General features: G+C 42.6%; 1 protein-coding gene across 1 annotated transcript in view; it reads left to right on the top strand.

Moving 5' to 3' along the window:
- Window positions 1–221: 221 nt before the first annotated feature.
- Window positions 222–22712, top strand: part of tio (zinc finger domain-containing protein tiptop) — a 107288-nt gene continuing 84797 nt past the window's right edge. Inside the window, exon 1 of the mRNA XM_014353749.3 lies at window positions 222–669. The gene's annotated coding sequence lies outside the window, so the exon portion shown is untranslated. The remainder of the gene's footprint in view (window positions 670–22712) is intronic.

Raw genomic sequence — 22712 nt, 5'->3', positions numbered from 1 at the left:
CAGCAATAGTGGCGTTATCGCCACACATGTGCGACCCCAAAACGACGAAACAACACACCTGGTGTGTCGTCGTCGTCGCTGCTGTGTACACATGATTCATCCGCTAGTTTATACACACGAGGGAGCGTGTAAATATATGTGGAGGCGCGCTTGTATCCGGTTAATGTGACTCGCACGTTATGTGCGCGCTTTTTATATTTGCCGTGTCTTCGTGTCGACGAGTGGCCGGTACTCTTGTACCGATGACGCCGAGTGCGCGTCTCGACAGCGAGTGACGAATGATATCCGGTCAGCTCGGCTGGGGCCTCAAGCGAGGGCCCATCCTCCTACTTTACGTCGAGTTTCAGTGAGCCCAGCCGACATGAGACCAAAGTGATCGGCGACTAGTGAGCAGACGCACTGGGTTTTCTCGTTCAGTGCTCCGATTGTTTTTGATCCATTTATTGTGTAATCAACTCTGTTGTTACCGATCGTTTTGAAAGCTTGATTAAAAAGAAAAGTGAGTGGAAGGATAATGAGAAGAAAAATAAGTACAGCAGTGCGGTGATATGGTGAGACATGCAGCGAGAGCGTACCGAGTGCCGGAGAGCCGATGCTGCCGGCGTCCGCGATCGCTCGGCAGCCTCGACGATTTAGTCGCCATCCTCGCCAGGAACCACTACTTGCACGGTGTGTATCCACGTTATTATTTCCATCTCCGTATACGAGATGTGTTGTGAAGTTTGCTAATCGGCAATTGTTGCCATTGCCGTCTCGACAAGCGTGTTGCGTGCTATTGGTTGTTGCTTATTCTCTAACTCAGAGTTATTCGGGCGATCGGTATGGTTGACGATCGTTTAGTGCCTTTCTTTTATTCCGTTGTTAGGCTGAGACTCGTGACGAACGTGACGTTTGCTCGAAGGTCCCTTTATTGTCTGTGAGTTTTAATGCGACATTCTTAGATTTGCTTGAATAGGCCTTTTGTCGAGGTAGAATATTCGTGCAGGATACGAGGGTGGCGATGCTGGACTTTTTTTTTGGTCAGTGATCGGTATTGCGTTGTAAAAAGTGCCTGTTCGAGTCTAATGGGCTTATTTACGGAACACGTGGACGGATGCGCGCTTTTCCAAATTGTATTTGCTCGAGTTATCAGTAAGAGTAAGCGGCTAAAGTTGTGAGCCTGTTTGGCTAAGCGTTTTTTTTTTGCACCAACTTTGAACGCGCCTTTGTTCTCCGTCAAGCATTTCCTGCTTTGTTGCGAAATTAAAATTACCACTAAACGGTCAATTTCGGGTGTTTGCTCGGAGTGATCCGTCAAACCGCGAGCGATGACAGTATATATCGTTTTGCTCGAAAAAGAATTAGCTCTCTTGTCAAAGGAGAAGTGTCAAAACAGTGCGACGACCTCGAGACGACAAAACGCCCATTGACGAGCGAAGCGTCCCGCACTGATGTGTCATCCGCGAGAAATTTTATCCCACCGCGACTCACGGCTGAATGAAAAGATGTACCAGTGCGATAAGCTCGAGTATGAGAGTCTTGTTTACACACTACTTACAAAGTTCGCATTTTATACTTTTTTTTTTGTAATGTGTCTTTTTCACCTTTTTGCGTTAAATTTTTTTTCTGCTCGTACAAATTTTTATTACCATGTTGGTTAACGACTGCCGTACACAAATCAAAATTAAAGACACTTGAGATCGTTGTCAATGTACTCGAAATATAAATGAATCATACGTTTGACTTGTACGTACAACTAGAGAAGATTTTTATCGCATCTCCAAAGAAACGATGGTCTCACGAGCATTTGTAAAGAAAACCAGATAAAAATTCATCGTCTCTCGAGAATTTCTGGAAGGTATGTAATATACATCCAATGATATTTTCTAACTGCAATGGTCGTTGTGCCATTGCGATAAAACTGATGTACGTACTCGTAATTACGAAACAGCGCTCTTTATGGACTAACTTTACAGAAAATCCTCTAGAGACACTTGCGCCCGATTTCCATTACGAATGGGTGTACCAGCACTTACGAAGTATAGCGTAGCTCGTACTGTATCCGGAACAATTTAAAATCGAAGGGAAAATCGCTAAAATTTATTTCACCGTATACGGCTCCCGTAGAAAGTCTCCGCCGAAGCAATAATCAGCAATCAAGGGGGTACATAAGGCGCGTTGCGTGGTCTCTCTCTGTACTCTCTAATTCCTTGAAAAAAAAAAAAAAAACGATACACTCTATCGTGGCGAATATTTTACACCAGGAGAGGGACTTCCCGTGTACGTGCTACCGCTATCTCGCTGTTTCGCAGATGTTATCCGATCGCAGTGAAAAGTGACCGCGGTTGCCTGCCTGAAATATCGGTCTGATAATATTTTTAATGTACGCACTGGCGGTCGATAGTAATCTTCTTCTTCGCGAAAAAAAAGGTTGGCACGAGCGATAAACGCCAAAGTATACAACAGTTGCCTTTTGTAAATCGCCGGCGTTTGGAAATTATTCCTCGATACTTGCCGGTCGGGGCAGAATCGTTACATCAGTTTGAGGACAATCACTCGAGAAGTAACCGTCTCTCAATGACAGGCCATTTTTATGTGTCAAGTGGGCCAGAGAAGCCAAAAATCTATATTAAAAAAATGAAGTTTTTTTTACCACTTCAAATAACCCATCCACTCGAGCTCGACGATTCCAAACACGCGACGACTTTTGATTCCCCGGCAACTCGAAAAAATCTTCACCCTTTGCGTGTAAGTAGCAGCAGAAAGAAACCAATAAAAATCGCTTGCTTTCGCCCCGCAGCTTACATTACACTATACAACTCGGCTACACCGGCTTATCTCCCTCGTGCGATCGGCTCTCTATACGTATATAGGAGCGCGAAACAGCCTATGTATACAACACCGCGTAAGTGCGAGCGCGAGAGAGGAATGTATATATATATATATATGTGTGTGTGTACACGTACAACTAAGTAGCTACCGACTCGCGCGCGCATGGGCCGAGTAAACAAAAGTCGACACAGCAGGTGTCTCTAAATCATGTGCAGTGTGCGCCCCGGATACAGTTGCGCGTGTACCCGCCCCTACATGCATATGTATACCCATATACACACACGCGTTAGGAATGAAATGAAAAATTAAGAGAATAAAGAGGAGAGGCAGACAACTGGGGGTTTTTTGCGGAGAAGGGTGGTAAGAATGGGGGGGAGGACGCATGCGTAGCTTGCCAATTAGAGCACGTGTGTCGCCTGGCCGATCAGAGCTCGCGATTTTTTGAGCCAATTTTTACCCCCTCCCCTTCCTCGTACATTTTTTTTCGCGTATAATGACGCGAACGAACGCGTGTCAATCATCTGAAAAATTTCGCTCTCGCGTCCGGACTTTGATTGATTCTCGCTCGAGTGTAGTGTTTCCGCGTGTTCATCGGTGTTAAATGCAAAATCGCTAGCTCTTGAAAAAAAAAGAGGGGCATATTTCGTCCTGAAACTCTGACAGTTTTGCTTTTTTTTTTTTTTAATTTATTTCCTCGTGAAATACGTTCGTCCTTCAGTTTGGTGTGTAACTTGCCATTCGCTTTTTTGACTGCAAATAAATTCCCGGTCGACGCTCGTCGCGATAAGAGGGACTCTCGGGCTTGATAATGGCTTTTTAATGATTGATGTGTCTCATGATTAAAGGCTGTCCATCAGTCGAAGAGTCACACGGTCTCCTCTTTTTTTTCTTTTATCTCGGAAATAACGAGCGATCTTGCGACTCTGGGGAATAAAATTTTTGTTCATATTGCAGTAACAGGTATAATAAAATGTTGTACCTGAGCACCTAGAAAATTGATGCCTCGTTTTTTAATAGTAACGCAGGATATAATTATATTCATGATACCATGAAGGTGTTGACACACACACACACATCCAAAGATGAAACAAACTTTCTTAACGTTGGCTAAATTTTGATTAATCTCTCAAGACTAAAATGTGGTAACAGACTATGAAAGTAGACTAACAATATACATTTACCACATCATCGCCACATGCCGCGGGATTTTATTATTTTTTTAATGATTAAACAGCAACTCACACTTGGTGGTGGTGCACCGGCTCTCGCATCGAATTCCTGATAAATTTATCGAAAGCTTATCTCGCTCTCAGCACCGGTCGATCGTTTGTTTATTTACAATCGTCGTATCTTATCCACGTAATAATAAAAACACACGCTCTATATGTCCGTACTCTGTACACTATACATATACATAGGTGTGTTAGCATGAAACATGTCACCTTACTCATATACATCTATATGCATTACTATATGCATCATTTAATTGAGGCGGCGCTTCCTCTTATTGACAATCGCTCGTTTCGTGTTGAAATTTCACTTCCTGCACAAAGAGTCCGACCAATCGATCACTGACGACGACTTGCAAGCGTGCCCATATCGACTGCTCATTTAACGTATCACGGGCACAGCCATCTCGGCTGGTTTCGTTCGATTAATCATCGTAAAGTTAAAAATAAAAAGCTCTTGCTCTATGTAACGTAGAATCCTTCGCTGTTTTTTTTTTTTTTTTTTTTTTTTTTTTTTTTTTTTTTTTTTTTTCATGGATAAAAGCTATAGTTATAGGATACGTAAGCGCGTCAACGTCATTGTATAGGGAAAGTCGTCCTCAAGCATAAGGATGCGCGATCAGGGTAAGAAAGAAAAAAAAAACCTTATGTCGCGATTACTCGCGTAACATGGGCTTTGCATTGCAAAGTTGGACACGCAAGCACAGATGCAGGAAAGTGTAGGTATGACAGTGGGTGAGCGCGGGTATATTGTAAAAAAAGAGGAGTGAGTCGAGAGTGACACGCGATGAGGATAAAAGGCGCTTTCATTCGCTTGACGCGTATACGTATACATGTGCCACAGCGGCACGGAAGAGGCTGGAGCAACAGCCATACAACGTGTGTACGCCTCTGCATGTGTCTCATCATTGACATCGCTCGATGAATAAACGTTTGACGCAGATCCATCAATTTCCACTGAGCTCTCTTTACGCCCCCCCCCCTCCCTATCTCTCCCTCTGGTGTCTCTTTTTTCTCCTTCGTGTCTTTTGCTCCGCTCGTTGTCCGACTTTGTTTGTGTGTGTTTTTTTTTTTTTTTTTTTTCCTCACTGCGAATGGTAAATCGACCAAGTGCATCGCTGGTGAACGTCATCTTGAACAGCACATCGTTCCCGTTGCATGCTCGCCCTCTGATTTTGTTACATTGAGTTTTAAATCCAAAGTATTGCGTTCATCAGAATTTCGTCTATTGTCAGTTGAATGATGAAAATTGATTGGATTAAATTTCATTGAAACTTATACATCCATCCATATACATCTCGAATTAATTACAACAAAAAATTTTACACGAAGGAGAAACAGCCTGTCACCGTAAGAAATACACAGAGTATCAATTACGGTTGCAACGGTGCTTGGGTCCTCTGGATTGATTGTATCCCAAGAAACAAATAATCACGCATCCAACAATTTCCGCGCTCGGGTGTAAGGACGATTAGCGTGTAAGGTCTCGTCGCGTCCTACGTAACACATGCACACGAGTAAAGAGTCGCTCACCGCACGGAGTCACGAATATAGAAGAGCGACGCGGAGAGTATATAGATGTATAATACCTCATACCCACGCTTGCACGACGGCACACAAGGGTAAAGCCCGTTGTCGCACGATTCTACTCACACACGGTTCTATATATGTGTATACACAGCTAAGCGTGCGGTTCGCAGTTTATCGCGTTATCCGAATGTCACGCTCTCTCGCGTGTAGGTACAATATATGTACATGTGTATGAGATCCACCAGTGCATATATATGTACCTACATACAAATAAACCGCAATCGATCATTTCCCATAGCGTATCCGCGACACCGCTTTGTGTGCAACCCTCGCCTCCTCCTCCTCCTCCTCCTCCTCTTCCCTTTTCTCGCGTGTTTATGTATATTATACACATGCGTACACGTTATAAACGGTGGGTCGAGGAAAAGAAGGACAGTGCCGAGCCGCGCGAGTGTTAATTTATGAACAGATATCTCTCAGCTGAGCTGGATTATCTTGATGGATTTTCTAAGTACTTTTAATTGGCTCTTGCGCAATCGGTGGCCTTTTGCCGGTGGCACAGAGAGTGACTAGTGACTTTTTTTTAAACGAATTTTTCCTTTTTTTTTTCTTCTCCTCAAACTGTCTCGGTATTGATTATCCGGGTCACTTGAGCTCTTTCAAATTGGTTCGGTATTTTTTTTAACTGCTATTGTCTCTTTTTTTGTTTACTCGCGAATAACCGATCGATCGGCACCTGTTGGCTCCACTCGCGTTCAACCGGAATCACGACAATTTGTGGCAATGAATAAGTACAGTATACCTATAGCTGATTGCGCCAACGAGTGATTAAGCACCGCGACTTGTTGACAAATGCCGATTTTTAAGAACAAAAACCATCACAAAACTGCGACATTTCGAGTGGGTGACTGATGAACGTCAATACAACCTCCACCCCCTACCTTACACTACATCCCTGTACAAGTGTGAGTGCAACCTCGAGTTTTGTCAAGCTGTTTCGGGCTCAAAACCACGCCACACGCCGTGTCGTCGTAATCGTGTATCTCGAAGGATATGTGGTTTTGCCTGCAGAGCGAAAAAATAACTGTCTCACTGATACTCGCTTGATTTGCTCCGACGTGTACTTGAAACTTTTTTTTCTCCTCCTTCTTCCTTCTCGCAGTGTTGTCAATCAAATAAATGGAGACGCGATCATTCTCAGACCGTGTCGTTCTCATCGATCGACGGTAAAAAAAAACGGGGGAGGGGGATCGGCATAGTCGTTGTTTCACATCAGCACTGCACGCAACGACGCACACGTTTACGTAATAATGTAATACACACGCACGCAGGCGACCTTAGAGATCGACGCGTCGCGCGGATTATGCGGGGCTACGGCTTATACTCGACATAGAATCGAGAGTTCTATACAGGTGCAGCGCGCGGACCGTACTTGGAAATCGGCCGATCTGCAATCTGCTCCCGCGTGATTGATGGCTCCGTTTAGAGTGGAAAGAAAAAAAAAAGTTACATATGGCATTACAAGTGAGTTATCGCGTGCAAATTTTACCTACAAGTACTGTATATTTCGCAGTTACTGCAGCTTGGAAAAAATTAGCGGAAGATCGGTTTGAGCTTCGCGAAAAATCGGTAGTGGGTTCATAAAAAAAAAAAAAATATATATATTTAATCTCTAAACAGTACGGTTTATCGTACGGTGAGTGTTGAAATCTTAAACGGTCGCGATATAGACAGCTTGTTCCTCAAAATGGACAACTTATGGCCAAACATATTAATGTTTAAAAAGATATTCCAACCGAGTTAAAAGTAGAGGCAACATTGCCATATCGTACACATGCGTCTCTGTAAAGACACATAAGCAAAGGGGGTACGAAATAGCGTTGTAAAAGAGCAAAGACAAGTACATAAGGGCTCTTTGGAACACGGGAGAAAAAAAGGGGTGTTGTGTGTACGCCATGGGGTGACGATGAACAAACAGTCCGGATGACACGTACAATAGAGCGACTCAAAAATCACACAGCTTCCTTCTGTCTATCTGTCTGCGCTCCGATCGATTTGTACTCTCTCTCTATCTCTCTTTCAGAGCCCATTATTGGGTACACACGATTGTGTGTGTACGTGCAGGGAGACAAAGAAATGACGAGCCACGACGTTTTCATCAAGTATACGGCACCTATACAGAACCGAGGACGAGGCAAAAGAGGCATCATCGCCGTCGTCATCAAAGTGGCGTCACCAATCCCGCTGTCGGTGTCATACCTCGTGCATAGACACACGGGCCCTCCAGCGCTCTCGTCACCTCTCCTTTCTCCAGCCAATACTCCGTGTGTTTTTGTCCTCCCCGCATCCACTATGTACCCGATCACCTGCACGCGCGCACACAAAGCCAGCCAATTCCATATTCCAGCTATAGCTGCAGCATGTACACACCACTATACCGCCTGTCTTTTCTCTCTTTGGTCTTGCGCAACCGGCGTGTGGTGCGGAATTTTATTCACTACCCGTGTGTGCGAGGGAGAAAAAGAGCACAGGTGCGTGCACGCGGTCGCGCGAAAATTGCGTAAGCCGTGCGTGTTTTTTTTTTTTTTTTGGCACGAGTGATCAAAGGAACTAGATTTCTCCGGTGATCGGTAATAACGCGCCGGTGTGTAAGTTGGACAGTACCCACCGCGAGTAATGGGCGGTACTTCGTTTCCCCGACTGCAGCGATTGCTCACAAGATTTTTCGTACGTAAGTACACCGAGCTTTTGTCGCCGTTGTTGCTGTACTACTACAACTGTCGAGGAGGATAATGCAACAACCGGGGCGTGATTGCGAGATCACGCGAGGCACACCGATCGATTGTACCGGGGAGAGCTTGTAACTCGTCCGCAACGTCGCGGACGGTAGAAAGCCAGCAGGACTATAATACATACGGAACAGGTGAATTTTCCCGACATGAAATCGGTAGAGAGCAACGAGGAGGGTATCTTTTTGCAAATTAACAATCCACAGGCGCGTAGGTGTATACAGAGAGAGGAAGAGAAGATTCATCTCTCAGCCTGTTACCATATGCGACTGCGACTTGAGGAGCGAGCTGAAAATCAAAAAGGGGGTGGGAAAGACAGAAAAAGCCCGCCCGACCTGAGAGAACGTGTGCATAAACACGCCACGACAAAGGGGAAGAGCGACAGATAGATGTATCAAGAGGGGAGCTATCGAAGCGGCTGATGACGGGATATCTGTCCGTCCGTCATAGCTGATCAAAGAGCCGTAGTTGTAGTTCTCTTTGTGTGCATCGGGACTGGTATTTAATTATGCAAGGAAGGGGGGGGTATAGATATTAGGACCTTCGGGCCAGACCTTGTATGGGTGATTGTACATGTGCAACGGTATATACATACGGTAGTTTGTGTCTGGCTTAATTCGTACTTAGCGATCTTTGGGTTATTCGAGGAGATTTTGAATTTGCGTCCGAAATGTCCGTTTGGTCGATGTCGGGACGAAAAAATGACGTTAAATTATTACCGGCTGATCTGATTTTCATGGATGAATTACGAATTGATGGGGACGTCTGCGAGTAAAAGTATCGTTAATAAGCACTCGATGCTCCCTCGTAAAAATAAACGATCCCTGGCCAAACGATGGACTCGGATACAATAAGTATATTCCTAGCTGTATAAAACTTCCATTTGGAGCGTATTCGGATCCAGCTCGAGTCGTTAAAATTTTATCACCTTTATAAACAAGAAAATATACGCTATACTTGATCAGCTGAAAATATCCTTCGAGATCGATCCAACTTTTTCGCGAGCGAGAATTCATTTTTTATGATTAGTCCTTTGCGAGACAACTGACACCAGTGCGAAACTCCACAAGAATAAAATATACCATTATTTATTGGAGTATCGAAGATAATAGTTTTCCATCGGATAAAAATAATACTCGAATCACCGATTTCTGATGGTAAAAATTACGCTTATAGTGCATAATTGTGGTGCCAAAGAAAAAAAAATTCAGCAGCTCGCACGTTATCTCCTGGTCGCGGGCTACGACATCGCGTGCGTCATCGCGTGAATGATTTTTGAAAGAGACCGAGAGAAATTGGGGGCTCCGAAAAGCTCGAGACGCTAATCAGCGAGGCGCTCCTTCTCATTTAGCGGGAAGTCACGCGGAAAACGTTTGGATGGCACACGATGCGTGCAGTGACGAACTCGCGTGGGAGGAGGTGGAGGAGAGAGGGGACCGGGTGTCAGGTCTCTCTTTCTCTTTGGGTATTGGATTTTGTATTTTTAGTCGGTGGGTCTGTTTTTATCAACAAATTCGTTTTTACACTCGGATCAACAGTGTTTTGATGACATCGGAAACTTGATACGGGGATGGAATTAGTTTTTTTTCTTTTTTTTTTTTTTTTATCATTATTATTGGCTTGCGTCGTTGACATTTTTATTGGTAGAGCGAGAGGATTATTAAACCGTGTCGTCTATCTGAATGAACGCGAACAAGGTCGATGTGAAGACGAATGTCGAAAAAATCGCGTCATGGATGTATTTTTTTTTTTTTTTTTTATAGTTTGTGACAGCTCGTGACATAAATAATTAGCTATTTATATGTTTTGGGATGTTTGGACTGCCACATCGTGAGCTGTTTCAATTATTTTTAAATATATCTGATGACGAGCGAGTTATGGTGTAAGAGTACAAATTTTTGTACTGTGTGAGTACAGTGAAATTTTGTTTTAGAGGATACGGTTTGTATCGAAAATTTCGACTAGATCTTTGTTTGCAAAATAAAATATCAGTACATGTGTAAGCGTTTTTTAAATTAACTAAGTATTTTCAGCTAATTGACAAACGTTTTGAAAGGTCAACAAAACGGATCAACTGATGGAAACCAGAAAACAAGTGAAACAATCCGACCTTGTAACGTGATAGTTACATGTTTTATGGAACTGTCTCTCTGTTTAACTTGTAGATGAGCTTGGATTCTAATCTTAATATACATTAAAACCTGATTTCAAAGAATCGTCAAGAGCAAATGTTGTCATTGAATTCAACACTCTCTCATCATAAAGACATAAAATTTGTGAGAAAAACAGGCAATAAAATGTGATTTTCTTAAAGTTGTAATGAACCAGTTTGCATGTATTAAGTTTTTTCTATGTCTATAAGAATGTACGCTCGTGTCTCTCTATAGACATCTCATTCCATTAGCCGATGTTCTCCTTAGATCGACTGTCCACGTAAGTGATTACCTTACTCCGGTTCATCGATCTGTCGAAACTGACTACAATCTGACGCCTCCGACCAATTACTCTTTCACCCGTTGATTGACACATGAATATGGAGTTAGACATTAAAACACCGGCGGAATCGAGATTAGTCCCTGAAGCTCGTATGTTTATAAATGAAGAGTCAGTTTACTAGCTTGTGAAAATAACTCCAAGCTTTATTCTCAAGATTGAAATATCAGTCGGTCTATCGAATGAAACGATGGTATTAAAATTACAACGGATCATTAAGAGCACTTTGTGTCACGAAATTTTGACTCTTTAATGAATGTAGCACGCCGTCGGCATACAGTTGTCTGGTGAAAAATGAATTAGCCGTGATTGTAACCGCTTGTTTAGTACCGAGGGGGGAATGGGCGCTTATTTGGTAGAATCGTGGCTTTCCCTTCTTCTACGAGGGGTATGCATGGCAAACTCTATGCAAAGAAAGAAACAGGGGCGCATGAAAGGAGACCAGGGCCCCCAAGAGGGGGGAAATTAATTTCGCTCGATTTCCACTTTACGCACCATCGACGAAGTCCGGAGATTTTTCTTTCTTTTTTTTTTTTTTATAGAATACGTGGAGGCTCGCTGGAAAAATTACATCCCCCGTTTGCCATCATCGATGCGGTACGTTGCTGGATTTAATTTTTATGTGCGATTGGCTTTAAAAATCGTTTGTTATCGACTGTTACTTTTGAAGTGTACGCAATTGTTGCGTTAACTTTGTGGATTTTCGACGTGTTTTTGTTGCTTACGAGTAAAAGATACGCGCTACTTTGAGTTTTCCCGCTATCCCATGGTTACATCTGTTTTTCCGGCATTTAACCAATAGAGATACCTCCATGCGCGGCCGAAATTAGCTTGTCCGTATTGAAATTCCTCCAAAAAAGTGCACAGGAAAATATTAATTGAGAATCATGCAACAGCAGAGGGCACACCTCGTTAAAACCCTTTTTGCAGAATCGTGCTCAATTTGTAAGGAACTTTTGACGGGGACAAAGAACTTCCGAGAAAGCAAACAGAGAGGCCATGTTTAATATCAAACGCTCCCTAGTTTTGAGATTTAGTTTTCACGCCTCGGCTATGCACGCATATGTATACGTGTATACGTATACTACTAGATGCAGTAGACTGAGCTTTTGTCACTGTCAGCGTTTGCCGGAACTTGTCGTCAACCATATTACATTTCACATAATTAATGAGACGCAACAACGAATTAAGGTTGAAAATGACGAGTCAAACAAAAATGCACGGGGTAACACAACAAAACGGAGAATTTCAGTGTCGCATCAACGTCCAAAGTTCCCAATGGAAGCTCCTGCTTTTACAACGAGAAGCAGTAAAGCAGTTAAAATCACAATTGGATGATAATGCAGTTTGTTTTTGAAGATTTTTAAAGCGCTTCTTTCGCAACTTCGAGTTTAATTGAATTAATTTTGGAGCCACCACAGCAACCAGTCCTCAAGTATCGAATATTCCGCTATTTCCCAGCTCATCCCTTTTTTTTTATTTTTTTTTTTTTCAACCCACCCCGCACTTGCAACGCGCGAATTTTTATCGATCGCATGTTCATTACAATCGAACAAACAAGTGTGGGACGAGAGGGCGGCAAAAGCGATCCTCAAAATATAATGAAATCAAATGAACCGAGGGCACGTGCCTACCTATACCAAATGACGTCAAAAGCGCGTACGAAAATCGTAGCGATGCGCACTCGCAGATGGACTGACAATCGACAGAAGCGCAATGTGCTTTGCTCTCCCCCACACGCAATGCAAAATGGCCAGAAGTCGGAGGTAACGGGGTTTTGATCGCTCGGTCGGAAAATCGCGTTTTCGAAATCAATTATCATTCAACCGAGTAACAATCATTGGGCTATCCAAAATTGATCGTGAATGGCCCGAAAAATACAAGCGAAGCTTCCGTTCCCCCTTGCTCATTACCCCACGGCTCTTCCGCTCGGATTCGCGCTTGAAGTGCGTTTGACAATTTTTAATTACCGGCGGTTCACCCCTTCCGGTACCCTGTCGAAACAAACAAGTGCACGCGCTCATTTTGCAATTCACTTTGTTCTCACGCATTTATGTGTACCATCCCTATATGATACATATTTTTCTGTGTGCTCGGATTCGTGGATTTTACTCAGTTTATTTGTTCAACGTCATTTGATTCATGCGGCAAAACCACGGTGGTATCGCTTTTATGGCTCTCTGGCAGGCTTTGTCCTGTACCCTTAACGTTAGGGAAAAAAAGGGGCATTTTCACGGTGCTTTCCTGAAAAAAAGAATGCGCTCGAAAGGGAGACTCGATTGTAACAAGATTTGTTTTTATCGCTGCCATTGTTGCTGTAATGGAGCAAGGGTATGGGGTTGAGTAGTGATGGGAAACATAATTGGCAAAGTTGATCCATCCGATCGTTCGATATTAATCTGAAATATGATTCAATTCGATTTGGATGACTTCAGCCGTATATTATACAGAGCTCCTCATGGATTGTATATAAAAGAAACTTTCAAATTGGAGGAAAAATCTTATTTGTTAATACGATGCTAATGTTTTACACAAACATTGACATACTTTATCGTATCATGGATCTCTTGGTACCTTTAGTTACCTTTAGTTTTTATTGATGGTGTCCAAATTATTCGAACTATCAGACATTCATAGAAAATTTTTTACAAGTTTTTTTTTTTTTTTTAATCACAACGTACACAGACCTTATTTCGACGAAATGTTTGAGTGACTCCACTCGATAGCCGAGATTTATAAATATGACGAGTGGCCGTGCAGACATCCTCATTCACGGGTGGGTCTCTAAAATCGGATCGCGAGAAGGAGAACATGATTCGGACGCTTTACGAGACAACGTTGACGATCGTCGGGGAAAATAATAAAAGGCCACGCGAGTGGGGGAGGCACGAAAGACGTCCGTCTCGGAGTATATAGGAGGAACAAACGAAATTCTGTTTCGTTAGCGCAAATACGTTGGTCGCGCGCGAGCGTATAAAAGACTTGTTATACTCCTACCCCCCCCCCCCCCCACTCTGCGTTATGAAGCCCGTGACAGTGTACGAAAATAGAATAACGTTGAGTCACTTGACTAATGCGCTTTATTTGCAAAGACTCGCGAAATTCGTCCATCACCAACTTACGAGCGAGCACCTTATTTTTCTGATCGCCTTCTCTCAACTTTTTCCGTGCATCACGCTCTGTTCGCTCTACTTGTTTGCAGCGTTGAAATTGATGCTGGATGATGGATCAGCATCGTCCAAGTGATGTGTGCAGCGAAAAATATATACAAGTTTCAGTGACTGAGGGGACAAAGTATTTTGCCTCTGGGCCAAATATGTTGCCAATGACGTAAACGAACTTGAGAGAAATATATACGTACTTTGCAATTAAATGCAAAGTGCCAATCTTTTTTGTCAGTGGTATTTGTCACTCTGTATGTACGTGAGCGATTCTACGAAAAATCATCTTTTGCATATGGTTTTGCAAAAAAAATTAAAAATAATATTGTACAGGCATTCACTTTTGACAAGTCGTTGATGGAAAAAAAAAATTGTCTTTACGATTTTATAATGATTTAATATAAATATACGGCACATCTGCTTTACAAGAACGACAATTTATAAGATTTTTCATGAATAGTAGTGTAGGATAAATGAAAAAAAAAAAAAAAATTCGTTTCAGAGACATGCAGAGTGGGTGGTTCATACGATTCATTAATAACTGTGGAGTAAATTGGGCATAACTTAGTCAATGACCAAAAAAATCGAATAAAAAATGAATCTTGCATCGCAATTAATTTTTGCCAGTTAATGAAAGTTGCTAATAATAGTACAGCGTAGTGTCGAGCCCGCGACTTCCATGTAATTTTCCCACAAACCGGCATCGCAACGCTCGCGCAATCAATACCAAAAATACTTAAATAAAGCAGTCGTCGCGGTGGGCTCTCCATAACTCTCTCACCTAAGCTCGCGCGAGCACTCGGACGCGTGTAATCAATCCGTCAAGAGAGCTGGCGGGCGTGGGGCATCGCTCACACGGCACACTGCGGGCGAGCCCGCGAAATAAAGTCGTTTACCGTATGACCTTAATGCGCCGTACGCGCACCAGTTTTTCCGTCGCATATACGTGTATACCCCGTGCATGCGTCCGTCTGTCTTTCGGCGAGCCATGTATCTGCCACCGCGCGCATGCCTCTCTCACTTGCACTGTATATATACGCGCACCAAGTACCCTATTCCTCCTTCTCTCGTTCGTGTAACTATACTGTTACTCTTCAACCTCCATGGATTTTATGACTGATGCGTGCGAGAGAGTCTGATCTCAATGAAGCTGAAACCAACAGGCACACACCGCAGTGTGACCGTCGACATGTCTATTACTCATCAGATGAGCCGGGCACAGTTTTTGCTGCCGCATTTTATCGAAAGAATAATTAAAATGTTAACTGAAGAGAGTGCCCTGTTCCCACATTTCCATACCGATTGAGGAAATGTGGAAATAGCTAGAGACATTCATGGATGTTCAGGAAAAGAAAAAAAAAAACTATTTCACTTGTCATACTATAATCCTAAGGACTTTTTGGAGGTTTTATCATATTATTGAATCTTATGAGCATTGTACCCTAGATTTACATGAAAAACAATATCTTGTAAACTGTCGTATCCAAACTTTTTCTTTGTTTTGCTGTGAAAATAAATAAATAACAAACAAATTGATAAAGGACCTTGTTCTTCCTTAATTATGCTGATTATTAAAGTTGTTAGAGATACGTATACATAAGTTAATCTTGCTCTGCATCGTAAGATCAGAGTCCCATCAGTAGTTATTTTGACGTTTGAATATAGTATGTATAACCCTCTTTAGTGGATACAAGATGATTTTAGAGAGCTGTGCGTCCTTATTTTTAGATGTCGTCCTTATTAAGTATATTCCGATCTCATTCTTTCAAACGTGTACGTACGTGCGTGGTACGAGTAGGGTGTACCACGAGGACTAACAACGCAATCCGAGTACTTACAACACGTCTAATATACGCATCGGCAAAGCTGCGACTGCCAACTTGACTTTCTCTCATGTGACTTGTACAGAGTTTTAATATACTTGGGAGTCCATCCTTCCGCCAGAGTCGCAGCGACGTGCGCGCAGTTATAATATTCAGGGACAGAAATAGAGGAAAGAGCACACGGGCGAGCTGCCGAGGACACAGAAGCCTTATGACTCTCCGCGTTCCCGATGAATTATGCCGGTCACCTTTTGAAAAATCAGCCAGTGACTATTACCGGACGCACGATTTTTTTTTTTTTTTTTTTTCTTTTTTTCCTCTTCGGTGGCGCACATAATATGACTTATGCTCCTGCACTGTAAGCCGACTCGGCGAGTGAGAGCAGCTCTGTACGCGGCCAAGGGGCGTGAGGCGGCTCGCGGTTTTGATCGATTAGCCGGCTCGGGCTGAGGAATGGGCTTTACGAAAACGCGTCTTGATAGGAATGGACGATTACCTCGTAATGCTGCTGATATTTTTAACAGAAATCATTTATGCCTTTTGTCCCATTGAAAACTCGATTTTCTTGCCCTTTGCACGCGTGTATCTCGTGCTCGCCGATCACGATAAGAGAGTTTAAAGATTTCCGCGATACCCTATAGCCTATGGAAGTCTTCGACGAATAATTTCTCATCCATCCCCATCAGGGCAAAAATAAATACACACGAGCTAAAGACGCGCTAATATCCCTCCCCCTCTGATGTGTACAGTGCTCCCCCCGCACTTGAACGGGTGGCGTTGTCCAAGCTTGCTTACACACATAAATTGAGCAGAGAGAGAGAGAGCTCAAGTGTGTTACGAAACGCACATGCATATGTGTATACTTGCAAGAGAATATGCTAAATGAAAGGCAGGTGGTGCTAATCGGCGTTGGCAGGCTGTTCCTATATCGGATTTGCGCTTAGGTGCGTGTGTGTGTTTGTGTGTGTGTACTTACTGTTTGGGAGTAAGTATTTCGGAATTTCGGGCAAGAGCAAATAGTTGGGACGGCGTTTCTTACGCATCGGCAAAGGAAGGGAGAGACCCTCATATAATTAATTAATGATGAATTACGAGCTGCTCCGCTTTGAGCGCTTTGCGACGCCATCTGGTCATTTTCTACGCTATATAGCCCTTGCGTGCGTATGTGTGTGTGCGTGTGTTGTGTATCTCTATGCTAAGCATGTGGGGCATCATTAGAGCCTGTTGAACGCGCGAAATTGAACTTGATCGCTTTCGCGCTCCGCTCTCGTCTTGGAGCTTATACACCATATATACACTCCGCGTGATTCATCGCTGCTCTGATCTACTTTGAGAATATGCTATTGTATACGCGCAAGACGTGCTTTATTATTATTTTATGAATGAAATGCACGCTCGCACTCATTAGTTTCCGAGCATGCCGTTTGTAACGCGTTTTCATTTTTTTTTTTTTTTTTTTTTTTTTTTTTTTTTTTTTTTTTTTTTTTTTTTTTTCCAATTGCAATCAACTAATTACCGTCGTCTCTTTTTCTCTGTTGCAGGTGAGTACTCGTGAGCAGCCAATTACAATGCGGTTATGGGAAAATTCTACTGGCGCAGGTCTAGTTGGTACAGTACAAGATTCCCCAGTAAATCATCCTTATTGTTTGTTGTTGTTTGTTTATTATACACACTCTGTACCTATACACTCGCATAGAGAGGAAGTGGGTTTCAATGTCAAAAAAAAAAAAAAAAAAAAAAAACCGAGAGAACTAGGTTTTATCTCGATGATCTTGCAAGTAGTAAAACTACACTAACACTCTAACGAAAGAGAGAAACAGGGGGGGGGGTAAAGATAATAGCCTCCGTACTTTGTTTCCAATGTAGCCGAGCTTAAATATAAATCAATCCACGGTGATTATTCATCGTCTATTCTCGAGTGACACGTCCTTGTTGAATCTCAATAATATGTACGCAATGACGCCCCGGAGCGGGTGCAAAAACTTCGCGCGCATTCTTCGCGAGCTTTGCGTAACGCTTGAAATGCGTAACAATTAACTCGGAGTGACTGGATTTTTTTTTTTTTTTTTTTTTTTTTTTCACGCACTCGTATCCAGAGCGTTTACGAGTTCGAAGTCGCGCTGAGCGAGTGGGGGCAACAGGTGCAGCGAGCGCCGTAATATCTGTAATCTCGTCGAGCTGATTACATTTTAATAACTCGTTTGCTCGCGTTGCGTACGTTTTACGCGCGGAGGAAACGGTTTTGGGGAGCGATATTGCGGTTCGTTGGCCTTTCGTTTCTTCGATTGATACGACGATTGCGAACTGATGTAGAGAATAATTATACGAGGAGGAAATTTCGCTGTTTGATTTTACGCCTGATCTCGCGGTCGAACGAGATATTTTGTCGTTTGATTCATTGTTTGCCACTCACTACTTTACTGCAAAATAACTAACAAGCAAGCACATATGCACAGATTCCGTCAATCTTTAATTAAGATCGCAAAGAATGGGTTCAAAAAAATACATCCAGTATTTCAAGCACAGGTGTCCCAGGTACACGAATTGATTATTGCAGGCCATTTGCAATTTGTGTACCTCGGAGCAGTCAGTCACCGACATACCTAGACACACGTATTCAAAGGACTTTGTGCATTAATCATTAACCAACCGAGATCCCTTTTATAGCACCAATCAATTTTATGCAGCCAAACGTAGAAATTCCGTAAGTCTTTTCCTGTGCGCAAGCGAGAGGTTTTGAGACACATACACGAGCACAGGTAGTGCCGAAAACCCTCCCTCCCCTGATCACCACTTAGCAAGCCTATATATTGAGCAAACACTCGAGTTGTAAATATAAGCGCGAGAGAGTACAGGGGAAAATGCAAATCGAGCGCTTACGGCTATTTAAAGCCAGTCTCGGTTGTATCTTGATTCAATCTCTCGTCGGACTCTGGCCGCGGGCTTTGTTTACCAGCTCGCGCGCACTTGTTATCCAACGGCGATGAGGGAGCCTGGATTATGTACGTTGGGCCGCGCTGTGTATTGTGGTTTCTGGATTCTCGAAGCAAACCGAGTGGAAAATGTGTTTTGACGAAGCAAAACGGAGGAGGAGGCCGATCGAGTGGCTTGGGGGAGAAAAAAATGTTGATGCCGATGCGAGGAGGAGGAGGATCGACTTGCAGCAAAAAACTTGGTACGAGTCTCCAGACTCTGGCAAACTTAAGTAAGCCAGCTGAATAGAAACTTTTCGCTCGATTATCGCTAGGTTTTCATCTTAGAAAAGTAAAATATTGTCAAGGCATTGATCAACCTTGCCAACTGAGTAAATTTAAATTAACACTGTTGTACTCGTCATTCTGTAAATGAATTTTTCCAGCGAAAAAAGATCTTACATCTGTAAACTGTACACGTGAAAAAGGTGTTTAAAGACATCAGGTAGCTATGGGTAGACATTGAGAGAAGAGGATGCCAACACCTTTACCTTCTTGCCGACTATCACGCGTGTACGAGTACATAAGTATACCTACATATGTATACATGTAAAGGAACGGTATAAGTATATTACGTGTAAGCCGGTGATTCACGAGCTACTCGGAGGGCCGTGACTGCAGTTGCACGCGCGAAGGCGAACCCCGACCCCACCTTCGCAAGTACGCACATAAGCATGTATACATCGAGCTTACGCAGGTCTGAAATCACCCACGCAACACCTTTGCTCTTGACACCCCGAAGCTGAAGATGCTCTGATGTCTTCTTTATTTTGCAGCGTTGATTGACGTTGACGTTGTATCACGTCATTTGTGAGGTATGTTTTTGTATTCTCTTATACCTGTTACACTGCAATATTGAGAAAAAAAGGAAAATCCACAAAAACAGCACACCTCATACCTTTATCAGCTCCAAAATGAAGCATACCTGTTTGGGTCTTTTTACTCGCTTGATGTACCATTACAATGGTCATAACAAAATGTCAACTTTCCAAAGAGATACCATTGTTTTAATTAGCTCTCGATATGTTTATAACGTTAGAGTTGTCAATCATTACCCTGAATCGCACGATCTTATTCTTCCTCGGATTTGATTTCGAAGCAACTCGTAACGTCACTCGAAAAAATAAAGACACACGCAGAGTCCTCCAACACCCGATGACAATTCTGGTCCATTAACTTGGAGCGTTCCATTTTTTTTCGTGTCGAGCATTGTACTCTTCATTTTAAATTGCCAGCCATTGTGTGCATAATGGCGCCACGATGATAAAATATAAGGTCACTGACACGCCACACGTGCCTTTGCTCCCCGTACACGTGTGCCTTTAACGGTACATGTATACGTACACATCTGGTCTATATGAGCTTGCTACTGCGCAAGCCTGTTAAGTCCGATGAATCAGCCCATGTAATATGTGTGCTCGCATACACATGAATCACACATCAGTACGGACACCACGTACGGACCATACGAGATCGACACTTTCCCTTTCTTCCAGAGGAAGCCCGACGTGTTACCTTTGGTGTGGCTCAATGTCAGCTTCACAATGGGTGCATGATATTTTACTAATTTTTTTAAATCCCACGGGTAAAAATTAATTTTATTAGAACAAATTTGATTATCATAAGTTGATTGGTACTCTGAATCGATTGGTTAAGAGTATGAGTGTTAAGATGTGTTAAATTTTCGAGGACTAATTTGCTCCACCACATTATGTTTACCTTACGTTTGAAAAATTTAAAAAAAAATACATATTTAAGACAACAAACTACGAAAACCTCGTTACTTAATATCTCTATGATCCAGTGAGATGAAAATATTACGAGGATATAAAATTGTAATAATCAAGTAGGGTTTTGAGTTGAATTTGTTGTCTTACCATTTTTTTCCCCCCTATTTTTTCAGGTTTTGAGAAAAATCCGAATTAACGGAGCTAATGGATCTCTGCTAATTACTATTCGGCACCTGTTTGGCTGATATGAGTTAGTGCGCTATTGTTAATCCTTTCATGGAGCCATGTATCTTGAACTCGGAAACTGCAGTATTTTCAAAGAAAAGCAGTGTGAGAAAATAACATCTCGATCCCAAAAGCAGAACTTTACGCTCCATACAATTGAAAGATCTCACGAGGTGGTCTCGTGATCTAAAAAATCAGTGTAGTAATATCCAAGAGACATCCAGGGTCTATAGATACATAAATACAGTACTTTTTTTACACAAGGATAATGTTTCGTGTCTCGCTCCCACTTTGAATCCCATCAGTGACCACCAACTCTTTCGCTGCACCCGTGAAATCAATCTCTTGAAGTGTAACACGATCTTCCACAAAATAACCATACACCAGACATCGCGTACGCATAAATGCAAATTACGACCAGCCTAATAATGATGACGACCATCCATAAAAAGCTCGCGAGCCCGTCATGTAAAAAAGCGTCAACACGCTCAATCAATCAGTGAGTCGAAAAATCGAGCCTCTGCCGTCGCCCATGAAAAAAAAAAAAAATAAAAAAATCAGCCCATCCACACTCATTTTTCCGTACAGAGAAAGAGAGAAGAGGGTATATACGCGCGCGCGTTACGCAACATTCGCGTGACCGGTTGACGCTCCAACTGCATGATCGATCGGTCACTTTGCAGTGGCGTTCGCTCTGGTTCGACGTTGCCAAATGACGACTACGACGACGACGACTCAACTCGAGTTGTCACGTTCATCGATTATTTTCCAAAGCGATTGATTGATGGTCCGGAGATCGATCGATTGACGCGGCAGGGCTGGCGATATCGGGCTCTGCATTCCTGTCGTGTAACGATGATAATTCATAATAAAGTAATTGCGAACGAGTCGGAGTGACGCGTGGCTTAACGTGTTTTTCATGTTGTGGAAAAAAACAAAAATTGCTATTTTTTTTCGCTTTTTTGGGGGACCGGACGGTGACGAGTCTAGATCTCATACAGCGGACGCGTTAACATCGTTGAAATGCATCTCGGATCAAGGGCGATGATTACACTGGAACGTATCAAAGTAGATTATTTAAGTTTGGACAAAATTATCTTACAAATTTTTTAGGACTTTAAAACAGAAACTTTTCCAAAACTATATATCTTTGTTTTAATTGTGACTCACAAACTTGGTATGTAAAAGTAAAATAATTTTTTCTGACGAAGATGGCACGAAACATTTTTTAATCATTTGTTCTCGTTTGCCACGTTTTGTTCGGCCATAAGCAAAAATTTTGGTCTAGTAACATTTTCAAATTAATTATGGAAGAATAGTAGACTATGTCTCCTAAAGTCATGTAATGAAAGTTGATGTTGTGCGCTCCGATGAGTCCCGTACCTTACAGTGACGCAATGATAAAAAACTATTTTCGCAAACATCAAATCGATCTCACCGTGCATTTTTCAAAAACCTCACAACTGTGAAAGAAAAAAATACAATACGCGGGGGTACGTATACACACACACAATCACTCTAAATTGAAAAACGTCCCACTCGCGTCTTTTTTTTCTCTTCACGTCCGCCAAGAGAGAGAGAGAGAGAGAGAGAGGACGAGAGTTATGACGCTTTTATCAGCAACCTTGGCGACTCGATTGACTTCATTGTTTTGTCGTCGTTCATCTGACCCGATTCGAGACGACCCATTGCGGACGAAACGACGATCTTTCATAACTGTCTCGCGGCGAACAAAAAAAAAAAAATAAAATAAAACAACCTACTACTCTCGACGTTTCGTCGGTTTGTGAAATCCGTTCTATTATTATTACCGCGCAATGAAGAAATATCATAATTCTCCCGGCAATCCGCTCGATCTCGCGCCCGAGACGTATTTATCGAGGTGGCTGCAGCTCTCTTGGAACGGCCGTTCGTGCAAAAAGAGAAAGAAAAAAAAAAGGATTAATTCA

The sequence above is a fragment of the Copidosoma floridanum genome, unplaced genomic scaffold (assembly GCF_036245765.1).
Source record: "Copidosoma floridanum isolate Cflo_tuat_1 unplaced genomic scaffold, Cflo_Japanese_pri ptg000030l, whole genome shotgun sequence".
NCBI lineage: Eukaryota > Metazoa > Arthropoda > Insecta > Hymenoptera > Encyrtidae > Copidosoma > Copidosoma floridanum.
The sequence above is the reverse complement of the archived record's forward strand: the minus strand, read 5'-3'. Positions and strand labels throughout refer to the sequence as shown.